Below are 26,460 nucleotides of genomic sequence, written 5' to 3'. Positions count from 1 at the left end.
TCAGTCTTTCTTGCCGCATGGTCCTAAGCAGAAGCAGCATTTGCAAGTGCCGTTCGGCGTTCTGGAATTGTCGGTTTTCGAGTTTCAGACCGGAGACCAAGTTGGGCTAAGTACCCCGTTGGGGACACTTTTGTCTTTTTCTTGCCTCAGTATTGACGGATGTCAGAAAAAGTTAATAACTGTATTTCTTGTGGGAAACAGATTCCTCATAGGGATTACCATTCACTCTGTATTCCTTGTTTGGGGCCTGAGCACGACGTTGTTGGGTGTCGCTTTTGTGCTACTTTTAACAAGCGTACTATTAAACGTCGGTTGGACTGTGCTAGGCTGGTGTTTGGTAAACGTTGTAATTATAACATGCCATCGGATTCGCCGATGCCTGGTTCTTCTAAAAAACGCAAAGAGAAGGCTTTGCGGTCCAAACAGGATGTCGTCCACTCCGGACGCCGGTTCTGTGGAACCACTGGCTACTTCAGCGGCTCCTTCTGAAAGTTTACCAGAGTCTCAAGGGGAGCCTTTGTTACTACAGGAAGTGGCTTCTCCTGTGTTAGGCCAGGCTGAGGGTGCTTCTCTGTTGTCAGTGGTTCCCTCCCCTCATAGGGTAGTTAGGCCTCCTTCTTCTCTAAGCAAAGCCCATTCTAAGTCTGTCTGCCCCTGCTGGTGCTAGTCCCCAGGGTCCAGCTCCTAGGAAGCACATGTTAAAGATGGCTGAAGATTTGATTACTTTAATTAGGGGTTCTGTGCCCCCCCCTGAGAAGAGGCCCAGGGTAGAGACAGTGTTGGAGGGTTTGGTTCAGTCTTCCAATGAGTCAGATTCCTCTGTGGAAGAACTTCAGGATTTCCCTCCCTATTCTGATTCGGAGGCTGAGGACACTACTCCCTCTGCGTCCCCTCCAGAAGATTTTTCTTTCTCTGAGACTTTGCATTCCATGAATGAACATTTCAAATGGGAAGGCCAGGATTATTCTGATTCTCGTAAAAGGCTAAGAGAATTCTTGTTTTTGCCTCAGCATAGGCCCTTGGCTATTCCCCCTGTACTGGATGTCGTTCAGGATGTATTTTCTGAGGCTGCCCTTAACCCAGATTCTCTGCCTCCTGCCCCGGTTAAACCTGATAGATGCTACAGGGTTCCGGAAGCTCACAAGTACTTATTTAAGAGTCCTAGGGCTGATCCAGAAACTATTTCTCAAGGGCCCAAAGGTGTTAGGGCTTCTGTGGTTAAAAATCCAGTTCCTCTGGACAAGGATGCTAGGGCCCTGGATAGGTGGGGTAAAAAACTATATACCTCTTCTACTTTGGCTATGAGGGCTTTAAATTGTCAGTTTCATATGCTCAGGTATCAAAATTATTTGCTGGGTCAATTGCAATGTAAAGTAGATGCTTTAGCTGAAGGTATTGACTGTAAGGAGCTTCAGGATTTAGTGCATGCTTCAGACCAAGTTGGTAAGCATTCTTTGCAGTGTGGTTTTGATGCTTTACAGGCTTCTTCCAGGGTGGCTGCTACTAGTTCAGTTCGCAGGCACGCCTGGCTTAAAGATCAGACCTTGTCAGAGCATGTTAAGGCTCGAATTATGGATGCTCCTCTGCAATCTGATGTTCTTTTTGGCCCTCCAGTAGAATCAGTTTTGAAAAAAATGGAGGAAAAAGCTAAGTCTATGCAGACAGTTAAGGACTTTTTACAGGTTCAGCCCCCTAAGTTCAGTAGGAATTGGCCTGCTAAGGGTTGGTCTTTCCCCTCTTCAGATTATCCATCTAGGGGTAGATCGAGGCGAGGTAGGGCTTCCTCTCAGGGCCCTATTACGTCTAGGACTTTGAGTTCTTCTACCCCTTCTGCTGGGGAGGGCAGGGGTCAGTCCTTTCGGAAACAGTCCCAATGACCTGTGTCTTCAGCTGCCGGACTCTGCCTTGCTGGCAGCTCCTCTAGGAGGAAAACTGGGACTTTTCAAAAGGAAATTGGCATTTGGTTACCCAGGACAAATGGGAATTGGACATAATAAATCGAGGCTACAAGTTTTATTTTCACACATTCCCTCCTTTCAAAGGTATGCCGGATGTGCCTCATCAGCAAAGACTGGAAGCACAGGCACAGATTTCTTCTCTGCTTCAGTTGGGAGCAATACAGGAAGTACCTTCTGCAGAAAGAGGCACAGGGTTTTATTCCCGTCTTTTCTTAGTGCCAAAGAAAGGAAATTCTTGGAGACCAATTCTGGATTTGTCCATTCTAAACACCTTTCTGGAAATTCCAAAATTCAAGATGTTAACACTGCAACAGCTGTTACCTATGCTGGGCAAAGATCACTGGATGGTGACTCTGGATCTCAAAGAGGCCTATCTTCACATTCCTATCAGGCCCAGTTGCAGGAAATTCCTGAGATTTCGGAAAGGGAATTTGCATTATCAGTTCTCTGCATTGCCCTTTGGCTTGTCTACTGCGCCCAGGGTATTCACAAAAGTCCTGGCTCCAGTAATAGCTTTTCTCAGATTAAAAGGAATTCAAATTTATCCTTATCTGGACGATTGTTTGATTCTGGCACAAGGCAAGCACGAACTTCTTCAACATCTGCAGTATGTAATGACAGATGTTATGTGATCCTATCTCGCCTACATTCTGAATGATGGGAAGTCTCTTATTGGCTGAGCTTACTATATCCCAGGATGCACCACCACCAGTCCCCAGATCTGTTTGCCGCTTCCTGCAAAGGCGTGGTCTCGAGCTGGCTGGGCTGAGTAGCTTTATTAACTACTTTTCTGTCAGTTTTTGTGCTTGTATATCACAAAAGCCGTTTTAAACTATTGCTGCCTTTTGTATGCGTTTGAGTAGTGAAATTTGTTGTGTGTGATTGGGTTGAGTTTGTTTTTCAATCAGGGCCTTGGTCAACCTTTATATCTGAAGCTTTTAGTGTTTAAAGTTCGGTTATTACAGCTAAGGTTGTGTTTTACACTGTTACTGTAAACCTTGGGTTTTTGTCAAAGCGAATCTACAGTTGTTAAATTTCCTGTCAGAAATTGTCTAACATCATGTCTCAAACCCCTAGGCCTTGGCTTTAAAAATGTTCTAAATGTGCTTTTAAGATGTCTGTTACTGATGACCATCTACTTTGTGTATACTGTTTAGGGCAAAGCACTTGCAGGAGTCATGGTCACGCTTTTTCCTCAAGGGTCCTCCAGGAGAGGAAAAATAAATTGATTCTCAAAGGGTTGATTAAACCCTCTTTGAAGAAGCCTTGTCTTCCTCTCCGACTCCTGCCAAAAGAAAGGGCCCGACCAGTCCGTCGGATCCGACTGCCAAGAGACCTAGGCAGGCCTCTCCTTCCAAAGACTGATGGCTGGGTGCGAGAGCGGGTCACACTCGTCGGCTCCACTGCTCACCGATGGAATCTGGTGTGTGTGTCCCCTAGTCCCTTGGGGCGAGGTCTTCTCGAACCCGTTCTGTTTCCTCTCGGTCTTGAGAATGTCGGATTCTGATATAGACAGGGTGCTCCAAAGACTTTTCCAGTCCCCAGTCTTCCAAAATTTGTTTGTTCCGACCCAGTTGGCCTCGGAGCCGATGACCATGACCCACCCCATTGCCATTCCTCCTCCGACTGCTTAGCCTCCGTGAGCAGGTGCTCTGGAGCGGTGGAGATCTGGCTGGACCCGAGGGTGATGTTTGGGACCTATGCTTTCGGTTCGAGCCTCCTCTCGGTGCTCGGCTTTGGGACTTCCGTCTGCCATCATGGCCCCGGAGACCGGACACTCCCAGGATTCTGGGGTCCGGCTTTCAGGCCATGAGCCATCTCTCCGGTTTTACCAGCACCTTCCTGGGCGTGGAGACTGGGTCTTTGGCAGTTCCCTGTCGAGGCCTGAGGTTACCCCAGTGGGGTTCCCTCCTCCTGAGGGTTCTTGAGTTGTCTTCAGAGGAACCCCAAGGAAGAGATCGTGCAAGAGGAAGCACTTGGACTCCCGAGTCTATTACATCGGACACTGATATGGATGATGCGGAGGGGTCCCCTAAGTCATCCTCGGATGATGTCTCTTTGCAGACATCTTAGAGATCCTCAAACAACGAGGCTGGATGTCCAAACCCAATCAGTGCTCCTCAAGGCCTTTGGGGCTCAGCCCTCCGCCTCCTGGGTGTCTCCGCCCTTCTGGATTTAGTTTGTGTGGAACCAGTCCCTTCTCGTCCAAACAAATTCTTATCTGCTCCCCGAGAAGGAGTTCCTTACTAAAGGCGTGGCTGTAGATGCCATGGTGGTGGCATCTGCTACACAACAGGGCGTGGCAGAGCGTCCATCCATCCTCCTAATAAGGAGTCTAGGAGTATGGATATGCGCACCCTGACTTCAGCGGCCTTTACCTTAAGGTCTCTGAATTATTTGGCACATTTTACCAGGCTTCAGAGGGATCTGGTCAAGGAGTTGTCAGACTCCTCTCGGGTAACCTACCTGAGCAGCTAGCCCAGTCCGTTAGCTCTCAGTTGGCTATCCAATTGCTAACTCGTCCATGAGGCTCATTTCCTATACAAGCCTGGCTCGAGGCCTTCAAGTCTTCCGATGGGTCCTCATTGTTTGGACCCAAGGTGAAAGGCCAAGGAGGGAAAATGTGGTTCCAAATCTAAGTTTTTCTCCCAACAGCAGGAAGATTCCCATTCTGGAGACCCATGAGTCCTTTCGTGGCTCTTCAGCCTCCCACGACATGAGGGATTGCCCGGCTGTGCTGCTCGAGCCAGTCGGGTGTCGTTTGCCAAGCACCTAAAAGCCTGGGAGTCAATCACTCAGGACAGATGGGTGCGGATATGCCGGAGGTTACACCATCCCATTCAAATACTCACCCCTCCGTCCAAGAGAATCCCGGACCCACCACCCAGTCAGAGGGAAATAGCGCTTCAAAGCTGCTAGAAAAGGAGTCATCCAACCGGTCCCCACAGACCTCGGATCAGGAAATTACTCCAGGTTCTTTTAGTGCCAAAAGACAGGGGACCTGAGACCAATATTGGATCTCAGCAGACTGAACCTATCCGTCACGAAATCCAAATTCGAATGGTCACGTTGCAATCCATTCTCCCTTTGTTGGAGAAGAATCTTTGCATTTGCTTCATAGACCTCATATTATCACATACCGATACATCAGGCGTCCAGAAGGTATCTGCGCTTCAGCCTGGGAGCCAGTCATTACCAATTTTGTGCTCTGCCCTTTGGTCTCACCACAGCCCCAGGGTGTTCACCAAGTGTTTGGCAGTAGTGACGGCTCACCTGAGGAGTCTTGGATTCCAAGTGTTTCCCTATCTCGACGACTGGCTCCTGACTGCCACCACCAGGCATCTACTTATGGACAACCTCAAAGCCACCATCTCCTGGGTGTTTCCCTAGGGATTACATTCAATTGGTCAAAGTCTGTCTTGCTGCCCTCTCAGCATAAAGTTTATAGGAGCAGAGATAGACTCAAGTTTGATCTTTCTTCCTGCCGAAAGGATCCGAACTTTACAGGGCCAAGTTCAAGCTCTGATCTCGAGATCCAAAGCCCCAGCCAGGATGGTCCTACAGGTTCTAGGCTCAATGTCTGCCACGGTACTTTTAGTTCCTCTAGCAAGGTTACACATGAGGATTCTTCAGTGGCTCTTGTCAACTCAATGGTCCTTTCAAGATCTTCCCCTCAATCATCACATCATGATTACGGAAATATGCAAAGGGACCTTCGCTGGTGGCTTCAGACATCCAACTTGGATCAGGGAAAACCCTTTGTTCTCCCTCCAGTGGTTACCCTGACGACAGATGCCTCCCAGATAGGGTGGGGGCATTGTCTGGGCAGGCTAGTTCAGGGCTCCTGGCTTCCAGGCTCTTCTCCACATCAACGTGCTGGAGATGAGGGCTGTACTTCTATCCCTACAGGCTTTACACAAGTTTCTTCCTCAGGGCATCATCGCCATCCACACAGACAACATGTCGGTGGTGTGGTATCTGAACAAACAAGGAGGGACCAGATCGTATCCCCTTTGCAGAGAGGCCATGAGTGTGGGAATGGGCTGTAGCTACCAACCGCTTCTTGGTAGCGACCCACATCCCGGAAAGTCAAATGTATTGGCGGACAAATTAAGCAGGACAATTCTCTCTCCTCACGAATGGTCTCTAAACCGCACAGTAGCAGCCCAGGTTTTCAAGAGATGGGGGCGCACCTATTTGCGACTCCACAAAACACCAAGTGCCAAAGGTTCTTCTCCTTGATTCCACATCAGGAAGTACCAGCCATGGATGCTCTAGCACAACCTTGGCCAACAGGGTTACTTTATGCTTTTCCTCCAATTCCACTCCTTCCCAAAGTTATTCAAAAGCTTCTCAGCTAGGGTCTTCAATGATTCTGATTGCCCCATACTGGCCTCGTCAGATATGGTTTCCTTACCTGAAAAAGCATGCAGTGGACGATCCGTGGACATTAGACCTGATCCGGATTTGCTAATCCATCAGTCGGGACATTGGCATCAGTCCCTTCAATCTCTGAAATTGACAGCTTGGCTCCTCCACTTCCAACCTTAGTTAGAAGTCACACACTAGACCGGAAGTTGTTCACATTTTATCTTCGGCCCACAAACCCACCACTAACAAATTGTACCTCAGTAAGTGGAAGAGGTTTGCTATCTGGGCTCAACTCAAGGGCTTAGACCCTATCACTGCTCCTGTCCCAGAGGTTTTGAAATTCTTAACATCCCTATTTAATCAGGGATCTTCTGTCTCAACTATTAAAGTTCAACTAGCTGCTATCTCTAAATTCCATGAATCCACGGATCCTCCTTTGATGAGCAGCAGACTATGCAAAACATTCATTAAAGGTGCGAGTCTGTTAAGACCACCAGTTTTCATCCTGCACCTCCGTGGGATCTTGATTTGGTGCATTAACATCTCCCTTTTGAACCGGCTGCTACATGTGAATTAAAATATCTGTCATGGAAAGCGGCATTCTTAGTGGCTATTACTTGCAAGAAGAGTCTCAGAGCTCCAAGCCCTGTCTATTAAACCACCGTATTTGATTTTCCACAAAGATAGAGTATCACTTAGGCCTAATCCATCCTTTGTCCCAAAGGTCTGCTCTAGTTTCTGTCTTCAACAGTCTCTAGAACTACCAGTTTTCTTTCCAAAATTCTCTAATGAAGCAGAATACACTCTCCATAAATTGGATGTTCACAGGCAATTACGCTTCTATTTAGACAGGACTCAGCAACTTCGTAAGTCAGACCAGTTGTTTGTGTCCTTCTCAGATAATAAATTGGGCCAAACCATCACAGAAGCTACAATCTCAAAATAGATCAGAGATTGCATAACTCAGGCCTATTCTTCTTCGAATAAGCAACTTGCATCATCTATCAAAGCTCATTCTACCAGAGCTATGGCTACTTCTATAGCTTTTCATTCCAAGCTCGCTATTTTGAAATTTGTGCTGCGACTACTTGGTCCAACCACACTTTCATTTCCCACTACAAATTGGATGTGGCATCTAAAGGACGAGCTTCATTTGGTTCCACGGTACTCAGGAGTGTTTTCCAGTGAGCCACCCAGGATTCAGGTGCTAGGGCTGTCCCATCATTCAGAATGTAGGCGAGATAGGATCACATAACATCTTTTAGTTATGTACTCACCATAACTTCAGATGTTTGGGATCCAACCCTCCTTCCCCTGCCTTGCAGATCAGAAGAGATTGAACGGTTTTGAGCTCCACTGTTTTTATCTTGTTTCATCTGACGATGTTATATAAGCAGGGTATGCATGTGTGCATGTATGCGGACAAACTAGATCTGGGGGACTGGTGGTGGTGCATCCTGGGATATAGTAAGCTCAGCCAATAAGAGACTTCGCTCTTTGGCATAGTGCGGGTCGAGAGCCCGAGGATCGGCTCCGAACCCATCATTCAGAATGTAGGCGAGATGGATCCCAAACATCTGAAGTTATGGTGAGTACATAACTAAAAGTTTTCAGATGCCTAGGGTATTCTGTGAACGAAATAAAGTCCAGTCTAGTACCCTCACAAGCGATGTGTTTTCTGGGTGTCAGACTGAATACAGCTGCTCAGATGGCATTTCTTACCCCGGACAAACAAAGAAATCTTCACCTATACTTCCAACAACTATCAGTAATGTCCAGGCTGACTGCAAGGACAGTCCTTCAAGCCTTGGGGTTCATGGCATCTTGCATTCTAGTACTTCCCAATGCCAAACTGCATATGAGGAAGCTACAATGGTATCTCAAAAGCGTTTGGACTCAACACAGCCACGATTTGGACACTGTCATTCGGATTCTACCTTGCATTCAGAAGGAATTTCTGTGGTGGGCTCAGGAATGTCACCTAAACAAGGGGCTCTCTGTGACCCAACCAGAGGCAAGTCAGATTTTGACGACAGACGCCTCTGAGTCAGCCTGGGGAGCTCATTTCAAAGGAAAATGGATTCAAGACCTTTGGCCCCCAGAGCTACTTCACTTGCATATCAACATGAAAGAGATGCTAGCAGTTCAATTTGCTTTGGAAGGATTCAAGAGCCTACTTCAAACAGGACTGGTGTTGATTCGAACAGACAACACGACTGTCATGTGGTACATCAACAAGCAGGGGGGGAACTCATTCTTACCCTCTTTGCAGACAAGCAATGCTGTTATGGGAAACTGCTTTGAATCTGCACATCACTCTTCGAGCACAGTTTCTGCCAGGAGCACAAAATTCTTTAGCAGATGTTCTGAGCAGACAGATTGTGGATCCTCACGAGTGGAAATTGGACCCTCAGGTATTTCTTCAGTTGACCAGGGCTTGGGGAACTCCAGACATAGATCTGTTCGCTTCTCCTCTGAATTTCCATCTGCCTCTGTTTTGCACAAGGCTGTTTCATCCAAAAGCCTGGAAAATAGATGCACTATCCTTCAGTTGGAGCAACCTTCACGTGTATGCTTTTCCTCCTTTGCCTCTTCTTCCAAAGGTGCTGTTGAAAGTCAGGAGGGACAAACCTTGCATGATCCTTATAGCACCGGATTGGCCTCGTCAGCATTGGTACCCTCTGTTGAGGAACTTAATTCAAGGAACACCTTGGCCATTACCACGGATTCCTCACTTATTGTCTCAAGAAAACAATCATTTTCTCAATGTCAGGGTGCAATCCCTACACCTGACAGCCTGGCGCATTCGGTTTTAGAGAATGAGGGCCTTCAGCTCCCTCAAGTTTTGGATGTTATTTTGGAAGCCAGGCGTCCTAGTACTCGAAAAGTTTATGCTGATCAATGGAAGAGATTTTTTCTTTGGAGTTCAGCTAAAGGCTCTGATGTCACATTGCCTAATTTGAGTTGTACATTGCAATATTTGACTATTTTATTGGACAAGGGTTTGTCCTTCTCTTCTGTAAAAGTGCATGCTGCAGCTATTTCTGCTCACTATGATTGTGACCCTCCTTTATTTTCACATCCATTGGTTAAACAGTTTCTTAGAGGGGCAAAGAATATAAGACCCCCACGGAGGGCTCCTACTCCTACCTGGGATCTTAATTTTGTTTTGGAAAAACTGACTCTGCCTCCTTTTGAACCTGCAGCTACGGCTGAATTGAAGTTGTTGTCTTGGAAGACTGCTTTTTTATTGGCTGTTACTTCTGCTAGAAGGGTATCTGAATTACAGGCCCTCATGGCAGTGGAACCTTTTCTGATTTTTCACCAGAACAGAGTTTCCTTACGTACTAATCCTATTTTTCTGCCTAAGGTGATTTCTAATGTGGCATTGAACCAATCTATACATTTGCCTACTTTTTATGCTAACCCCCAAAATGAAGGGGAAAAAGTTTTGCATTCTTTGGATGTACATAGGCAGTTAAGGTATTTGTTCAGAACCAAAGAGTTCAGAAGATCTCAACAATTATTTGTTTAGTTTGCTGTGACTTCACGAGGGAAAGCTGTCTCGAAACAAACTATTTCCAAGTGGATTGGCCATTGTATTGCTTTTTGTTACTCTCATCATGGAAAGGAGGTTCCAGTTGGGATCAGGCCTCATTCTACTAGGGCTACGGCCACATCTACTGCTTTTTTGAGAGGGGTAGCTACTAAAGACATTCTAGAGGCAGCTACTTGGAGTTCTGTACATACCTTTACAAAGCATTATCACTTACCTCTTTATTCTAGGTCTAGGGCTGGGTTTGCCACTGCAATCTTACAGGGCATGGTAGCAGCTCCTAATGCTACTTAGTTATCCTACCTCCCTTTTTTCCATTGCTCTGGGATTCTACCCATATGTCAGGACTGCAGCAATGGGAGACGAAGAACATAGTACAGTTTTGTACCTACCATAAATGTAGATGCTCGAGGATCTCCATTGCTGCAGTCCAATTTTCCCTCCCTCCTTCCCCCCTTTTTTCTTTTTAGGTTGGGGTTTGGGTGGTGTTTTTTGCATTCTGACATCTGAGGCAAGAAAGACTGAGGTTATGGCGTCGGTCATGTGCATTTGTACTGACACGTACTGTCGTCAGTCTCGGGCGCCGATGACCAACGCCGGTTCTAGCCCTTTGGTATTCGGGCCGATTGTGGACAGCGGAATACCCATATGTCAGGACTGCAGCAATGGAGATCCTCGAACATCTCCATTTATGGTAGGTACAAAACTGTACTTTTGTTTGGTTCCCCTGCACAGCAAGTGTTGAAGAAGGTGGAAGAAAAAGCTAAATCTGTCCAGACAGTCAAGGATTTCTTACAGGTCCAGCCTCCGAGGTTTAGTAGGAACTGGCCTTCCAAGAATTGGTCCTTTCCAGACACCACCAGAGCACAGAGAAGCAGAAATAGACGCCCTAGAGGCAGAGGTCAATCCAGAGGTGCCTACAGGGGACGTCAGTGGCAGCCTAACAGCCAGAGAACTACTGCCACAGATCCAGCCACTACCACTTCTACAGGACAATCACAGTGACTTGGCTCTGAAACCGCCTACCAGGGAACAACTGGCAGCACCCTTAGGTGGAAAATTAGCCTTATTTTCAGTAAATTGGCATTACATTACAGGAGACAAATGGATTTTACAGACAATAGACAAGGGCTACAGGTTTCACTTCCATACTCTTCCAAGGAAGAGAGGAATGCCAAACCTACCTCCAAACCAAAGGACAAACGCTCTACAGCAAATAGACCACTTACTAAGGATGAGAGCTATAGAAAAGGTACCGGCTATGGAACAAGGACAAGGATTTTATTCGAGGCTTTTCCTAGTGCCAAGAAAGGAAAACCAATGGAGACCTATCCTCGACCTGCCCGCTCTAAACGCATATCTCATTGTTCCAAAATTCAAAATGCTGACCCTACAGCAACTTCTTCCCATGCTGGGCAAGGAGTCTTGGCTGGTGACTCTGGATCTCAAGGAGGCATACCTGCACATCCCCATACGACCAAATTGCAGAAGATACCTCAGATTTCTTGCAGGATCAGAGCATTATCAATTCTCAGCATTACCTTTTGGCTTATCTACTGCGCCCAGAGTATTCACGAAATGCCTGGCATCAGTAATTGCTCATTGCAGGCTTCAGGGAATTCAAATTTATCCATACCTGGACGACTGCCTGTTACAAGCGGACAGCAAAGACAAATTAACAAAAGATTTGAAAAAGGTTATTCACCTGCTGCAAGCCCTGGGATACACAGTCAACACAAAAAAGTCAAGGCTGATACCATCCCAAAGGATAACCTTCCTGTGTGCAGAACTGGACACATCAAACCAGATGGCATTCCTCACAGCAGAAAAACAGAAGCAGCTACCACTCTATTTCATGGCATTAACAACGCAGAACCAGCTTACAGCAAGGAAAATCCTGCACGCCCTGGGTTACATGGCATCCTGCATAATAATTCCACATGCCAGACTACATATGAGGAAGTTGCAATGGTACCTGAGGAATTTATGGTCTCAGCACAAGCACAGCCTAGAAACCCAAATTCCAATAATTCCATGCCTGAAGCAAGAATTCCAGTGGTGGGCCCAGGCCTGTCAATTGAACAAAGGACTGCCCTTCCACAGGCCTCACCCAAGCCAGACTATCACCACGGACGCCTCAGACCTCGGTTGGGGGCACACATGGTGGACAAGTGCATACAAGGCTTATGGACTCAAGACCAGATGAACCTACACATAAATCAAAAAGAGATGCTGGCAGTAAAACAGGCAATTCAGACATTCAGACCATTTCTTCAACAGGGTCATTTGCTGATAAGGACGGACAACACCACGATTATGTGGTATATCAACAAACAGGGAGGCACACATTCATATCCTCTATGCCGGATGGCAATGGACCTCTGGAATGTGGCCCTGAGCCTCAACATTCAGCTCCAAGCCATATTTGTGCCAGGAAAAGAAAATATACTAGCAGACATCTTAAGCAGAACCACCACGGATGCCCACGAATGGATGCTGCATCCAGACATCTTCAAAACCATCACAAGGAAATGGGGACTGCCAGAAATAGACCTGTTCGCATCCCCACACAACCACCAATTGAAAATTCTGCACAAGGACATACCACCCACTTGCTTGGAAGGTGGACTCCCTATCCTTCAGTTGGGAAAACCTGACAGCATATGCATTCCCACCTCTTCCTTTGATGCACAAAGTACTACTGAAGATCAAAGATCACCCGAGGATCATCTTGATAGCTCCAGATTGGCCGAGGCAACATTGGTACCCGCTACTGAGGAGTATGTCCGGGAACACGCATGGCCTCTACCCCTACTACCTCTACTGCTAACACAGAACAACTTCAAAATCCTGCATCCAAACTTGAAAACACTGCAGCTAGCTGCTTGGAACATTACATAAGGAAAAATAACCCAGATTTATCTCAAAGGGTTAAAGACATTATCTTGGAGGCTCGCAGACCCTCAACAAGGAAAACTTATTCAGCAAAATGGAAAAGATATCTCATTTGGAGTGCAACAAAAGGAGTAGATGCATCATTGGCAAACATAGCTAACATCCTGGAATACTTAGCAGAGCTTTTCCACAATGGTCTGTCTTACTCCTCCATTAAGATTCATGCATCAGCAATTTCAGCAGAATACAACATGGATCCTCCAGTCTTTTCTCAACCTCTACTCGGGCAGTTTCTCGGAGGAATTAAAAATGTAAAGCCACCAAGGAAACCACCATTGCCTACATGGGACTTGAACTTTGTGTTAGAAAAGTTGACACCCCCCCCCCCCCCTTTTTGAACCAGCAGCAACAGCAGAATTACAGTACTTATCTTGGAAGACTGCATTCCTGCTTGCAATCACTTCAGCTAGAAGGGTTTCTGAATTACAGGCATTAATGGCAGTACAGCCCTTCCTCATCTTCCATCAGGATAGAGTGTCCATGAGAACTAATCCTACCTTTATGCCAAAGGTGGTCTCCAGGATATCATTAAACCAAGCAATACACCTACCAACATTCTTCCCCAACCCACAGAACAGGGGGGAAAGATTGCTGCATACCTTGGATGTACACAGACAATTGCGCTACTACCTGGACAGAAACAAGAACAATAGAAAAACTGACCAGCTTCTGGTAGCATATGCAACAGGAATGGAAGGAAAAGCAATTTCAAAACAAACAATCTCAAAATGGATAGGAAATTGCATTAGATTTTGTTACTCTTTTCATGGAAAGGCAACTCCAGAAAACATCAGACCTCATTCCACAAGGGCTACAGCCACTACTACAGCTTTCTTACGAGGAGTGGCTACCAAAGACATTTTAGAGGCTGCTACTTGGAGCTCCGTGCATACATTTGCCAAGCATTATAATCTGCCTTTATACTCCAGATCCCGAGCAGGTTTTGCCACTGCTGTTTTGCAAGGGATCTTAACTACACCATAAACTTAGTGCCTCCTTAGTGCCTCCTCCCCCAGTTTGGCTATGGTATTCTACCCATTTGTTAGGACTGCAGATGCATCCTTGAAGGACATAGTACAGTTTTGTACCTACCATAAATGTAGATGTCCGAGAGGAATGCATCTGCAGTCAGGATTACCCACCCTCCTTCCCCTCTGTGGTACTCCTAGGGTATTTGCCCATCTTGTAGCTAGCTGGGGGAATCTATTATGGTGTATTTGTTTGTATATATGTATATACATGTTTATTTCTATTTGCTCTCTCTTGTTTGGAAACATTTGCATTTATCCAAATTTAGCCTTCCTAGAGGGCACCTGGCATCTGGGGCAAGAAACACCTTGGAAAATGGTGTCGGCTGATGCCTTTATACCCGCTGAACTGCAGCTATGACGTCGGGTGAAGTGCGACATCAGCCGAGGCCAGACCCAGACTTTGGAATCCGGCCGACCGAAGGGCTGCCTGAGGCCAGGACAACCCATTTGTTAGGACTGCAGATGCATACCTCTCGGACATCTACATTTATGGTAGGTACAAAACTGTACTTTTTCTGGGGGGGGGGAGATATTCTCTTTTCCCGCCTTTGCTGAACTAGATTAGTCCAGATTTCAGGTTTTTCTGAATTCTGGACTGTGGTATAGTTTCCTGTGTTGCCCATATCCTTACTTGGATAGGAGGAAGCTTCTCTGTTCACCAGTGAGAGTGGGGGAGCTTTGAGCAGCCTATCTGTCTCTGGAGGAGTGGTCTCGGCCTTGAAACTAGTAGCTTATTGGCCGCTCTGGGTCAATTCCTATCTTTCAGTTTCCCTGCTTTAGAACCCGCATTTGTGTGGTTTTGCATGATTTTGCGCATAGCGCAGCATCGGGCAGCGCAGCTTAAACGTGTTTAAACCATTCCCGGCTCCACAAAGTCTGCTCTTCACTTTTTCCATTAGAACTGTTCTAAATCTCAAAGTAAGCACTCTATTTTTATTCTAAAGCCCCGCAGTTGCTCAAAGTAATCTTATAAGTAAGCACTAATAAATTAAAGCACTACACCCTCTTATACTCCCTTTAAGTACTTTGCTCCCTATTGGTCCTTTTTGATGGTCAAAAGTAGTTCCTTGTACTATTCTGGCATGTCCAAATGTCAGTTTCGGGTTTACTCTCCAGTCCAGCTGGTGAATCTGGGAATCTTGAGGCAAATGTTACAACTGTCATATGTACACAGACCACCTTCTCCTCCCAACAAGCTGAAATATTTGCGAGAGGTGCAACTATATAGCCAAACTGGAGGCTGAGCTCTCTCAACCCAGTACTGGCGCAGTCAGTAGGAGAAAGTAATCACTCATACCACAAATCCAGTCTCACATAGACCTATCGCAACAGAAAACCAAACACACAAACACACAAAAACATACTCGGAGGCTCTAAATAAAAATCTGCCCAAGCAGCAGAGACCTCCAAAGCAGACATCCAAGCAACCGCTACCCCACAACAATACCCACGTATCACATAGTTCACAAAGTCAGTGTGCCACACAGTCACAGCCCTTAAGGCTAAACAACACACCTAATACACTTGTAATAGGTGATTCTGTTGTCAGACACACTGACATCCCACTCATCAGGCTGAGCAAGGAGATGGTCACTGTAAGCTGTCTGTCTGGTGCCATATTCCGCCACATAACACAAGCACTCAGGTCACTCCAAAGCAAGTACAAATATGACTCCGTCATTGTCCATGCTGGTGGGAATGACCTGAGACGTACCTCCCTGGACTACATGAAAAGAGACATAGAGGAACTCTCTGATCATGTAGCCCAGGCTGATATGACCTTGAGTAGCATCTTACCCTCACCAAGAATGATGCCACAGTATAAAGACAAAATGATCAATTTTAACAATTGTCTAAAGTATTGGTGTCATTCAAAGGGGATCCAGTGTCTGACAGCCTGGGATGACATGCTCGACAAGCCACATTGCTTCGCTAGGGACAGCTTGCACCTGTCACCCCTGGGCTTTCGAATACTGGCTAAGGCTCTTGCCACCCCCATAGTGCCTTTTTTAGGCAAGGCTCAAAAGACAAACCCACCTCCATAGACAACACAAAGAAAAAGAAACTAAGGGTAATGCTGCTCAACGCCAGAAGTCTAAACCTCAAGATGCACGCACTCGAGGCTCTCCTCAGTATGGAGAATATTAATGTCTGTGCAGTAACAGAAACCTGGTTTAAGGCTCCGAGAACACCCCAGCACTACCAGGTCATACCTCATACCATGCTTTTTGGCCCCAAAACTCGGACCGAACCACAAAAGGAGGGGGGGGGGTGTATCCATATTCATCAGATACCCACACCTCCAGGTTAGTGGCACTGCACGAAGCATCGGAGACCATCCATGTGCAGCTAACAGTGGGCAAAACTGCCTTTCAGTTTGTAGCCTGCTACAGACCACCCTCCCAAACTGAGGAACCCCACTCTGCATTCCTGAGAACACTGGAGAATATGAAGGTCTCTCCAAACACCATTATATTGGGTGACTTCAACTATCCAAACATAGACTGGGAGCACTGCTCAAGCCCCAACACCCTCGCCCAATGGTTTCTAGAATTTATAAACTCAAATGCTATGGAACAACTGGTCACCACTCCCACAAGAGGGGAAAACATATTGGACCTGATCATCACCAACATGGGGACTCTATGTTCCATACCACAGGTATACCCCTCATTGGTAAGATCTGACCATAAATTAATCACACTGGACATCCATATCCCATCACCATCCCCAGCCAAGGAAACCGCAGTGAAGAACTTCTCAAATACAAACTTCACACTTCTCAAAACCGAGATGGAATCCTTCAAAGCCCCCAGGCCAGTGGAAAATACGGCCCAAACCGCAGAATCCTTTACAAACACATTCTATGGACACCTACAGGAATGCATGGATTGTGCTATCCCAAATAAAACCAAGACTCACTCCCCCAAAGGCAGGAGACCTGTCTGGTGGACCCCAGCCATAAGTAAGCTATACAACAGAAGGCGGAAGCTACTACATGATAGAGCAAAATCCCAAAAAGGGAAGCCATCTCTGATCAGTACTAGCAAGAAACTACGATCCCCTCATAAAATCATCTAAGGCCAGCTTCGAAAGAAAAATTGCACAAGACGCTAAAGATGATCACAAGGCCGCCTTTAGTTATGTCAGGAACCTGGGTGGTGACTCCCAGATATGCTCTGAGTTGGTTCAAATGACAAAAAATACACTGAACCCGCAAACATTGCCAACATCCTGGCGGACAGGTTCAGTGCAAACTCCCCCCCCAGAAGAGCAAATGTTTATCCCAACTGAGTGTAGCCTCCCTGACATCACAGATGCACAGGTGAGAGCTGCCCTCTCCAAAGCAAAAAACACAGCATCAATGGGACCGGACGGTGTCCTGGGCTGCGTCTTACACGAACTCCAAGAAGAACTGAACCCTCACGTAAAGTCACTGTTCAATCTCAGCCTTACTACAGGATATGTACCCAAGGAATGGCGTACAGCAACAGTGGTCCAACTCCACAAAGGTGGTGCCACAACGGACCCCGGAAACTATTGCCCTTATAAGCCTGACTAGCCTGGTCTGCAAAGCTATGGAGCGTATCATGAAACTCATAAACAAAGACATTGGGAACCTCCAAAGACTGGATCCTACCCAATTTGGCTTTAAGGGCAGATCTTGCCTCTTGAACCTGGTCGACTTCTTTGAAACTGTCACCAAGGCCATAGATGAAGGGAAGGTAGTCCACGCAGCCTACCTGGACCTTGCAAAAGCTTTCGACAATACCCACTCGGGCATCATAAATAAGCTCACCAGCTTAAATATCAACCCCTATGTCACAAGATGGGTTGCAAACTGGCTCAGGGATAGAACACACATGGTCAGAGTTGCAGGTGCCATGTCAGACTCTAAACCAGTTAAGAAGTGGCGTCCCACAAGGCTCAGTCCTCGGACCTCTCTTGTTCGGTATGTATTTCTCTTGAGGTACAGGCTAACACGGGAGGACTATGTCTGACCAAGTTCGCAGATGACTGCAAACTGGGTGCCATAATCGACTCGCCGACTGACACAAGCATCCTCTAAAAGGGTCTCATAGAGACGGATAACTGTTGCCAGAGCCATGGCCTAAAGCTAAATGCCAAAAAGTGCATAGTCATCCCCTTTGGGAAAAACAAAGTGCCCACAAATTACCACATAGGTGGTAATCCATTAAGTACGGAAGAAGTAGTTAGGGATTTGAGGACCCAAGTAGATAACAATCTCTCCTTTGACAATCACATTGCCAAAGTGGTTGGAAATACCTTCTATATAGCCCACCTTATCACGAAAGTGTTCACATCTAGATCAAGAGAGGTCATTGTGCCCCTCTACTCATCAGGCCATAATTGAATACAGTGCCCCATTTGGGATGTACCTTACCCAACACCTGCAGCAACTGGAAAGACCCCAAAAGTACCTCACCAAGAGGATCAAGGGACTCAAACAGATGCCCTACGCAGTTAGGCTAAAGAAACTCCAGCTCTACTCAGTTGCTTACCGCCTACTCTGAGGCAGTCTGTGCCTGACGTATAAAGCCATGTCCAACCCAGAATTAATGGACATGCTCCACCTCAGGAAATCCAAATCCCTTAGAGCTACACGCTCCAGGGACTTAAACCTCAGCACCGAAATAAATAGGACATGCTGGAGGGACAGATTCATATCCCAGAGGCTCCCCTCATTCTGGAACAAAATCCCAATCCATGTTAGGCAGAGTCCCTCAATGACCCTCTTCAAGAGAAATCTTGACGAGTGGATGGGAAGATTGTAGGTTTACCCCTGGGATCTCTTCTGTGTCCCTACTAGACAGAGGCACAGTAAACTAACTTCATAAGGGCTATTTTCTGTGACCTGCTATACAGAGGCACAGTCAACTAATCTAAAAGGGTGGCGAAAGCCAAACACACTCTGGCTAGGCTTTTACAAATGCCCTAGGGCAGATGGCCTTGTATCAACCTATGAACATCTACATTTATGGTAGGTACACAACTGTACTTTCCTCTCATCCCCTGCCTGCAACAGGAGTTCCTATGGTGGGCAAAGGCCTGTCACCAAAACATGGGACGGCCCTTCACTCTACCCCCTGCCAGCCAAACCTTAACAGACCCATCAGATTATGCCTGGGGGGCCCACATGGCAGGAAGATGCATTCAGCGCATATGGGCACCAAATCAAATGCATCTACATATCAACCAGAAAGAGATGCTAGCTGTTCAAAATGCCCTAACAGCCTTCAAGGACTTCATCCAGGACAACTACTGATAAAGACGAGCAACACCACAATCATGTGGTATATAAACAAGCAAGGGGGCACACACTCATACCCCCTTTACAGATTAGCCATGGCACTGTGGGACACAGCTTTGACCTACCAAATAAATCTTCAAGCTCAATTCCTGCCAGGCAAACAGAACACTCTGGCAGACGACTTAAGCAGAAACCTTATGGATCCTCACGAGTGGAAACTAAATCCACAAGTGTTCAGCATGGTAACAGAGAAATGGCGGAGCCCAGTCATAGATCTATTTGCTCTCCTCAAAATTATCAATTGAAAAGATTCTGCACAAGGACTTATCACAGACGAGCATGGAAAGTGAATGCCCTATCCTTCATTTGGAAAAACCTGTCAGTTAACGCCTTTCCTCCTCTGCCTCTTATAACCAAGGTCCTCCTAAGTCAGACGAGAAGCCAAAGATGATATTAACTGCCCCGGACTGGCCCCGCCAATACTGGTACCCAATCCTAAGGAACTTGTCTCAATACCCAGCTTGGACCTTGCCTCAAAGACCACAACTACTGTCTCAGCAAAACAATCAGATCCTGCACAATCAGCTACAGACTCTGAACCTGACAGCATGGCTAATCATGTAATCATACGAACGACCCCTCTCAGTAAAGCCTCGAACCAGGTCTCAGTTACTGCACAGATATCGATGTTCTCCATTTTTAGGAGTGCCTCGAGAGTGCATTTTGAGGTTTAGACTTCTAGCATTGAGTAGCATTACCTTCAGATTTTGCCTGCTTCTATTTGTTACAGTGGTGGTTTTATCCTTTGAACCTTGCCTAAAAAAGGCACTATAGGGTTGGCAAGAGCTTTAGCCAGTAACCTGAATCCCAGGTGTGACAGGTGCAGACAATCTCTGGCAAAGCATCGTGGTTTATCGATCATGTCTTCCCAGGCAGACAAATACTGGATCCCCTTTGAATGACACCAGAAGCTTAGCCAATTGTTGAAGTCAATCATTTTGTCCTTATACTGTGGTATCATTCTTGGCGAAGGCAGGATGCTACTCAGGGCTAGGGTCATACCTGCCTGGGTCACATGATCCAAGAGCTCTTCCATATCTCTTATGTAGTCCAGGGAGGTACGTCTCAAGTCATTCACTCCAGCATGGACATTGACAGAGTCATATTTGTACTTGTTGTGGAGTGACTTGAGTGCATGCGTTATGTGGCAGATCCTGGCACCCGACTGTAATTTTCTCCTTGTTCAGTCTGGTGAGTGGGACATCAGTGTGCCTGACTATAGTCACCTATGACTAAAGTGTTGGGTACATTGTCTTGCCTTAGGGGCTGTTGCTGGGTGGCACACTGGTGTTGTGAGCTATGTGTCACTTTGGTTGTGACTGGTGTTTGTTTGCGTTTAGGCTTCGGAGGTCCTTGTTGCTTGGGCAGGTTAATGTTAAGGCCTTCCGCATATGTGGGTTTAGTGTTGCTATGTGTGGGTGTTGGTGTGGGTTTTGAAGGGCTATGAGTTGCTTGAGGTGTGATGCAGGTGTTAACCTTCTCCTCTTGACTTTCTAGCACAATCCTGGCTGGGGAGAGCTTTGCTTCCAGTTTGGCTATGTAAGTGCATCTCTCGCAGGTTGTAGTGTTGGGTGGTAGGAGGAGAGGATTGTCTGTGTACATGAGGCAGTTGCCGCATTGCCCCAGTATACCCAGATTCACCAGGTGGACAGGAGAAATCACCGGAAGCTGACCCTTGGACATGCCTGTTTAGGTGCTTTTATGTAAAGTTTGAGCTGTTTTCCCTTACCTTTGCAAGGTACTTTGCAATTATAGGCTATTTAGTGCCTATGATTAACATGTTCATCGTGCATACAGCTGCAGTCATAACAGATGGGTTCTCCTGCCGTCAGGGGGGTCCTCGGTTGGCCGAATTCCAAAGTCTAGGTCCGGTGTCGGTTGTCGTCGCTTCTTCCCTGACGTCAGTGCGACAGGGGTATAAAGGAACCAGCTGATACCATTTTCTCCAGTCTTTCTTGCCACGCGGTGCCCGAAGCAGAAGCAGTTCGCAAGTGCCGGTCGGCCAGCTCCTGAGATTACGAAAAATTTGGAAACCGAAGTCTTCTTAAAAGCTAAGTATCCCGTTGGGGAAACTTTTCTTGCCTCAGACCGATGTCAGACGAAGTTAATAATTGTATTTCTTGTGGGAAGCAAATACCGCATAAGGATTTCCATTCCCTCTGTATTCCTTGTTCAGGCCCAGACCACGACATCTCGGTCTGTCGCTTTTGTGCTACATTCAACAAACGCACTATTAAGCGTCGGGCGGAGTTCGCCCAGCATTATTTTGGGGAAGCATTTAACTATACTATGTCGTCGGATACTCCGACTCCGGTTTTGTCTAAAAAACCGCAAAGACAAGGACCGACTCTCGAGGTCCGCGGCCTCTACCGACACCACACCAAAGCCGACTACACGTGGTCCGGTTCTCAGCGAGGCACCTACGCAGCCCCTGATTACCGACTAGACATCTTTGGCGGTGTCTCCTGTGCCCGAGGTCGCAGGCTCCTCGGCCTACACCCCGACTACAGATACCGAAGCCACTCTTGGCGTTGAAACACAGAATGTGGACAGGTCCACCTCCACTCAAGGTGTCTTCAGACCTTCCTCTTCTTTCTCCATCAAGGCTTTCACCAAGTCTAAAGCAGCCATGCACTCTAAGAGACCAGCTACACAGGGCCCATCTCCAGGCCCCATGCCTAAGAAACAGATGCTTAAAATGGCTGAGGATTTAATTACTCTAATCAGAGATTCTCAGCCCCCTCCGGACAAAAGGCCCAGAGTGGAGGAAGATTCCCCCTCTGATCAGGGCTCCATTATCTCAGAACACTCTGATCACGAACAGTCTTACTCCCCTTTTGAGTACTCTGATGCGGAGGAGTCTATTCCTTCTGTATCCCCCCCTGAGGATTACTCATTTGGGGAAACTTTGCATACCTTAAGGGAACACTTCCACTGGGAAGGCCAGGATTATTCAGATTCCAAGAAAAGGCTCAGGGAATTCCTTTTGTTACCCCAGCACAGGCCTCTGGCTATACCTCCTGTCTTGGACATCCTAGATGATGTTTACTCAGAGGCCTGCCCTAATCCGGACTCTCTACCTCCAGCTCCAGTTAAGCCTGACAGGTACTACAGGGTTCCTGACTCTCACCAATTTCTATACAAAAGCCATGCTGCTGACCTAGAAACCATCTCACAGGGGCCCAAGGGAGTTGAGGCCTCCATTGCCAAAAATCCATTGCCTTCCGAGAGAGATTCCAGATCCTTAGAAAGGTGGGGAAAAAGGTATATACCTCGGCTGCCTTATCCATGAGGGCCTTAAACTGTCATTTTCATATGCTAAAATACCAACAGTTTTTGTTATCACAATTGAAAAGTAAAATGTCACAACCTGAACAACCAGACTTGGAGTTGCAGGATTTGATGCATAGTGCAGAACAAGTGGGTAAGCATACCTTACAATGTGGTTTTGATGCTCTAGAGGCCTCATGTAGAGCTGCTGTTACAGGTTCAGTCATATGTAGGCATGCCTGGCTCAAGGAACAAGCCTTGCCTGATCATGTCAAAGCTAAATTACTAGACGCCCTTCTTCAAAAGGATGTACTAGTTGGTGCTAATGCTGAGGAAGTATTACGGAAAATGGAGGAAAAGGCTAAATTAATGCAAACTGTGAAAGAATTTCTGCAGGTTCAACCCCCACGTTTTAGTAGAAATTGGCCTTCCAAAAACTGGTCCTTTCCTGCCACAGACAGACCCCAAAGAGGCAGATACAGGGGCCCGAGGGGCAGAGGACAATCACAGGGATCGTATAGAGGCAGACAGTGGCAAGCTCCTACACAAAGAGCTGGTGAGGACAACTCGCAATCTTTCAGAAAGCAAACCCAATGACTTTCCCCTTTGCATGCCAACCAGGTCTCAAATAACAGCCCCCTTAGGAGGAAAGCTGGCATTATTTTCAAAAAATTGGCATGTTGCCACAAAGGACAAATGGATCCTGGACATTATAAACAGAGGCTACAAATTCCATTTTCATACCCTTCCAAAAATGAGAGGCATGCCAAACCTGCCACACAATCAAAGGGCAGAGGCACAAAGGCAAATTTCAGATCTCATAAACATGAAAGCTATTCAAGAGGTACCTACACACGAACAAGGTCAAGGTTTTTATTCCAGGCTATTTCTGGTGCCAAGGAAGGGAAAAGATTGGAGACCTATTTTGGATCTATTCATCCTAAACACATTTCTACTCGTACCAAAATTCAAGATGCTCACTCTACAGCAACTTCTTCCCATGCTGGGCAAGGAGTCTTGGCTGGTAACATTGGACCTCAAGGAGGCATACCTGCATGTTCCAATCAGACAAAATTGCAGAAGGTACCTTGGATTTCTTGCAGGTTCATCCCATTATCAATTCTCTGCATTGCCCTTTGGCTTATCTACGGCACCCAGAGTATTCACGAAATGCCTGGCATCAGTAATTGCCTACTGCAGACTTCAAGGGATACAAATATACCCTTATTTGGACGACTGCCTGATCCAAGCGGACAGCAAGCACATTCTTCTGAAACATCTGGCTTATGTAATAATGTTATTAAACTCTCTGGGATACACAGTCAACAAAGAGAAATCAAGGCTAATTCCCTCTCGGAAGATAATTTTCCTGGGTGCCAATTTGGACACAAACACCCAGATGGCCTACCTCACACCAGAGAAGCAGGGGCAACTAATTCAATACTTCAGAACACTGGCAAATTGCACCAGGCTGACTGCAAGGAAAATCCTGCAGGCTCTGGGATTCATGGCATCTTGCATCTTACTAATCCCATGTGCAAAGCTGCATATGAGAAAACTACAATGGTACCTGAAAAACATATGGTCTCAACACAGCCACAGTTTGGAAACAATAATACCACTAATTCCATGTCTGCAAAAGGAATTTCTGTGGTGGGCTCAAGCATGTCAAACAAACACAGGTCTTCCATTCAGCAAGCCTCAAGCAAATCAAGTCATCACAACAGATGCCTCGGACTACGCCTGGGGGGCGCACATGACAGACCGGTGCATTCAGGGCAAATGGTCCCAAAAAGAAAAGCACCTTCACATCAATCAAAAAGAAATGCTATCAGTAATAAATGCTATTATAGCTTTCAAGGACCTTCTACAACCCGGTCAGCTATTGATAAGAACGGACAACACCACAGTTATGTGGTACATAAACAGGGAGGAACACATTCTTATCCCCTATACAGACTGGCCATGTCACTTTGGAACATGGCCATGGACTTACAGATGGAACTACAAGCACAGTACTTGCCAGGCAAGGAAAACACGCTGGCAGACAACCTAAGCAGGAATATGACAGATCCACACGAATGGAAATTGCATCCAAAAGTTTTTACAGAAATAATCCAAGAATGGGGAAGGCCAGACATAGATTTCTTTGCCTCCCACAAGAATCATCAATTGTCAAAATTCTGCTCAAGGATCTTCCATCCAAAGGCCTGGAGAGTGGATGCTCTTTCCTTCAGTTGGACATCAGTGACAGTTTATGCCTTCCCTCCTCTTCCTCTGCTGCCCAAAGTTCTATTAAAGACCAAAGCAGACAGACCAAAGATGATTCTCCTTGCTCCGGACTAGCCAAGGCAACACTGGTACCCACTCCTAAGGAGCCTGACTCCTTCCCCACCATGGACCCTGCCTCTAATGCCTCTTCTGACTCAGCACAGTTTCAGAACTCTTCACAGCCAGCTATAAAAACTCAATCTAGCCGCATGGAAGATTTCTTAGCATCACAACAGGCCCTACTCTCCAAGGAGGTGCAGGATGTCATTTTGGAGGCCAGAAGGCCATCAACTAGAAAAGCTTACTCCGCAAAATGGAAACGTTTCTGTCTGGAATGAGAAAAAGGGCCAGGATCCTGGAAAACTGACTTTACCTCAAATATTACAATATTTGGCTGAACTGCTAAGCAGTGGACTTTCTCCTCCATCAAAATCCATGCATCAGCCATTTCTGCAGAATACAACACTGATCCACCTTTATTCTCTCACCTTCTCCTAAGGCAGTTCCTCAGAGGGGCTAAGAATTTAAGGCCTCCAAGAAAACAACCGATACCTGCTTGGGATCTTAATTTCATGCTGGAAAAACTGACCTTGCCTCCCTTTGAGCCAGATGCCTCATCAGATTTGCAATATTTGTCCTGGAAAACAGCTTTCCTTCTGGCCATCACCTCAGCTCGTAGAGTTTCAGAACTACAAGCTCTCATGGCCGTCCAACCTTTTATCTTCCATCAGGACAGAGTTTCCTTACGAACCAACCCGTCCTTTATGCCTAAAGTGGTATCCACGGTAGCTTTAAATCAGGCCATACATTTACCTACTTTTTATCCTAATCCTCAAAACAAAGGGGAGAGATTACTACATTCCTTGGGCATCCACAGACAACTGCATTATTGTTTGGACAGAACAAAGTTTTTCAGAAAATCAGAACAGCTCTTTGTGGCCTATGCGGTAGGAGCTCAAGGGAAGCCAATTTCCAAACAGACAGTCTCAAAATGGATAGCCCACTGCATACGCTTCTGCTATTCCTTTCATGGCAAAACTGTTCCTACAGGCATTAGGACTCATTCCACCAGGGCCACAGCCACCTCTGCAGCATTCCTCAGAGGAGTTCCTACCAAGGATATTTTGGAAGCAGCCACTTGGAGTTCTGTGCATACCTTCTCCAAGCACTACAACCTACCATTATACTCAAAATCTAGAGCAGGCTTTGCCACTGCAGTCTTGCAGGGCATTTTGGCTCCTCCTAATTCCACCTAGTGCCTACCACCCCTTTCTTAGCTTTGGGATTCTACCCATCTGTTATGACTGCAGCTGTATGCACGATGAACATAGTACAGTTTTGTACCTACCATAAATGTAGATGTTCGAGTGCTAATACAGCTGCTGTCCAGGTTTCCCTCCCTCCTTCCCCTCTTGGGACAGGCCTATAGGCTAACACATCCTCATACAACCTGATTGGGGTATTCATTTATGATGTATTTGCTTGCAACTACTGTATTTTGATTATATTGTACTGCATGATTACACAAATTTATGTATTGCCTTCCTTCTGGGGGCACCTGACATCTGGGGCAAGAAAAACTGAAGAAAATGGCGTCAGCTGGTTCCTTTATACCCTTGTCGCACTGACATCAGGGAAGAAGCGACGACAACAGACGCCGGACCTAGACTTTGGAATTCAGCCGACCGAGGATCCGCCTAACGGCAGGAGAACCCA

At 46.5% G+C, this 26,460-nt stretch overlaps 1 protein-coding gene across 1 annotated transcript in view; it reads left to right on the top strand.

The window, feature by feature from the left end:
- Positions 1-26,460, top strand: part of LOC122807832 (RNA-binding protein 5-like) — a 1,001,232-nt gene that overhangs the window by 694,526 nt on the left and 280,246 nt on the right. The gene's annotated exons all lie outside the window — the stretch shown is intronic.

The sequence above is a fragment of the Protopterus annectens genome, chromosome 7.part1 (assembly GCF_019279795.1).
Source record: "Protopterus annectens isolate FY-2018-M chromosome 7.part1, PAN1.0, whole genome shotgun sequence".
Taxonomy (NCBI): Eukaryota; Metazoa; Chordata; order Ceratodontiformes; family Protopteridae; genus Protopterus; species Protopterus annectens.
This window is presented reverse-complemented; position numbering and strand designations above follow the sequence as displayed.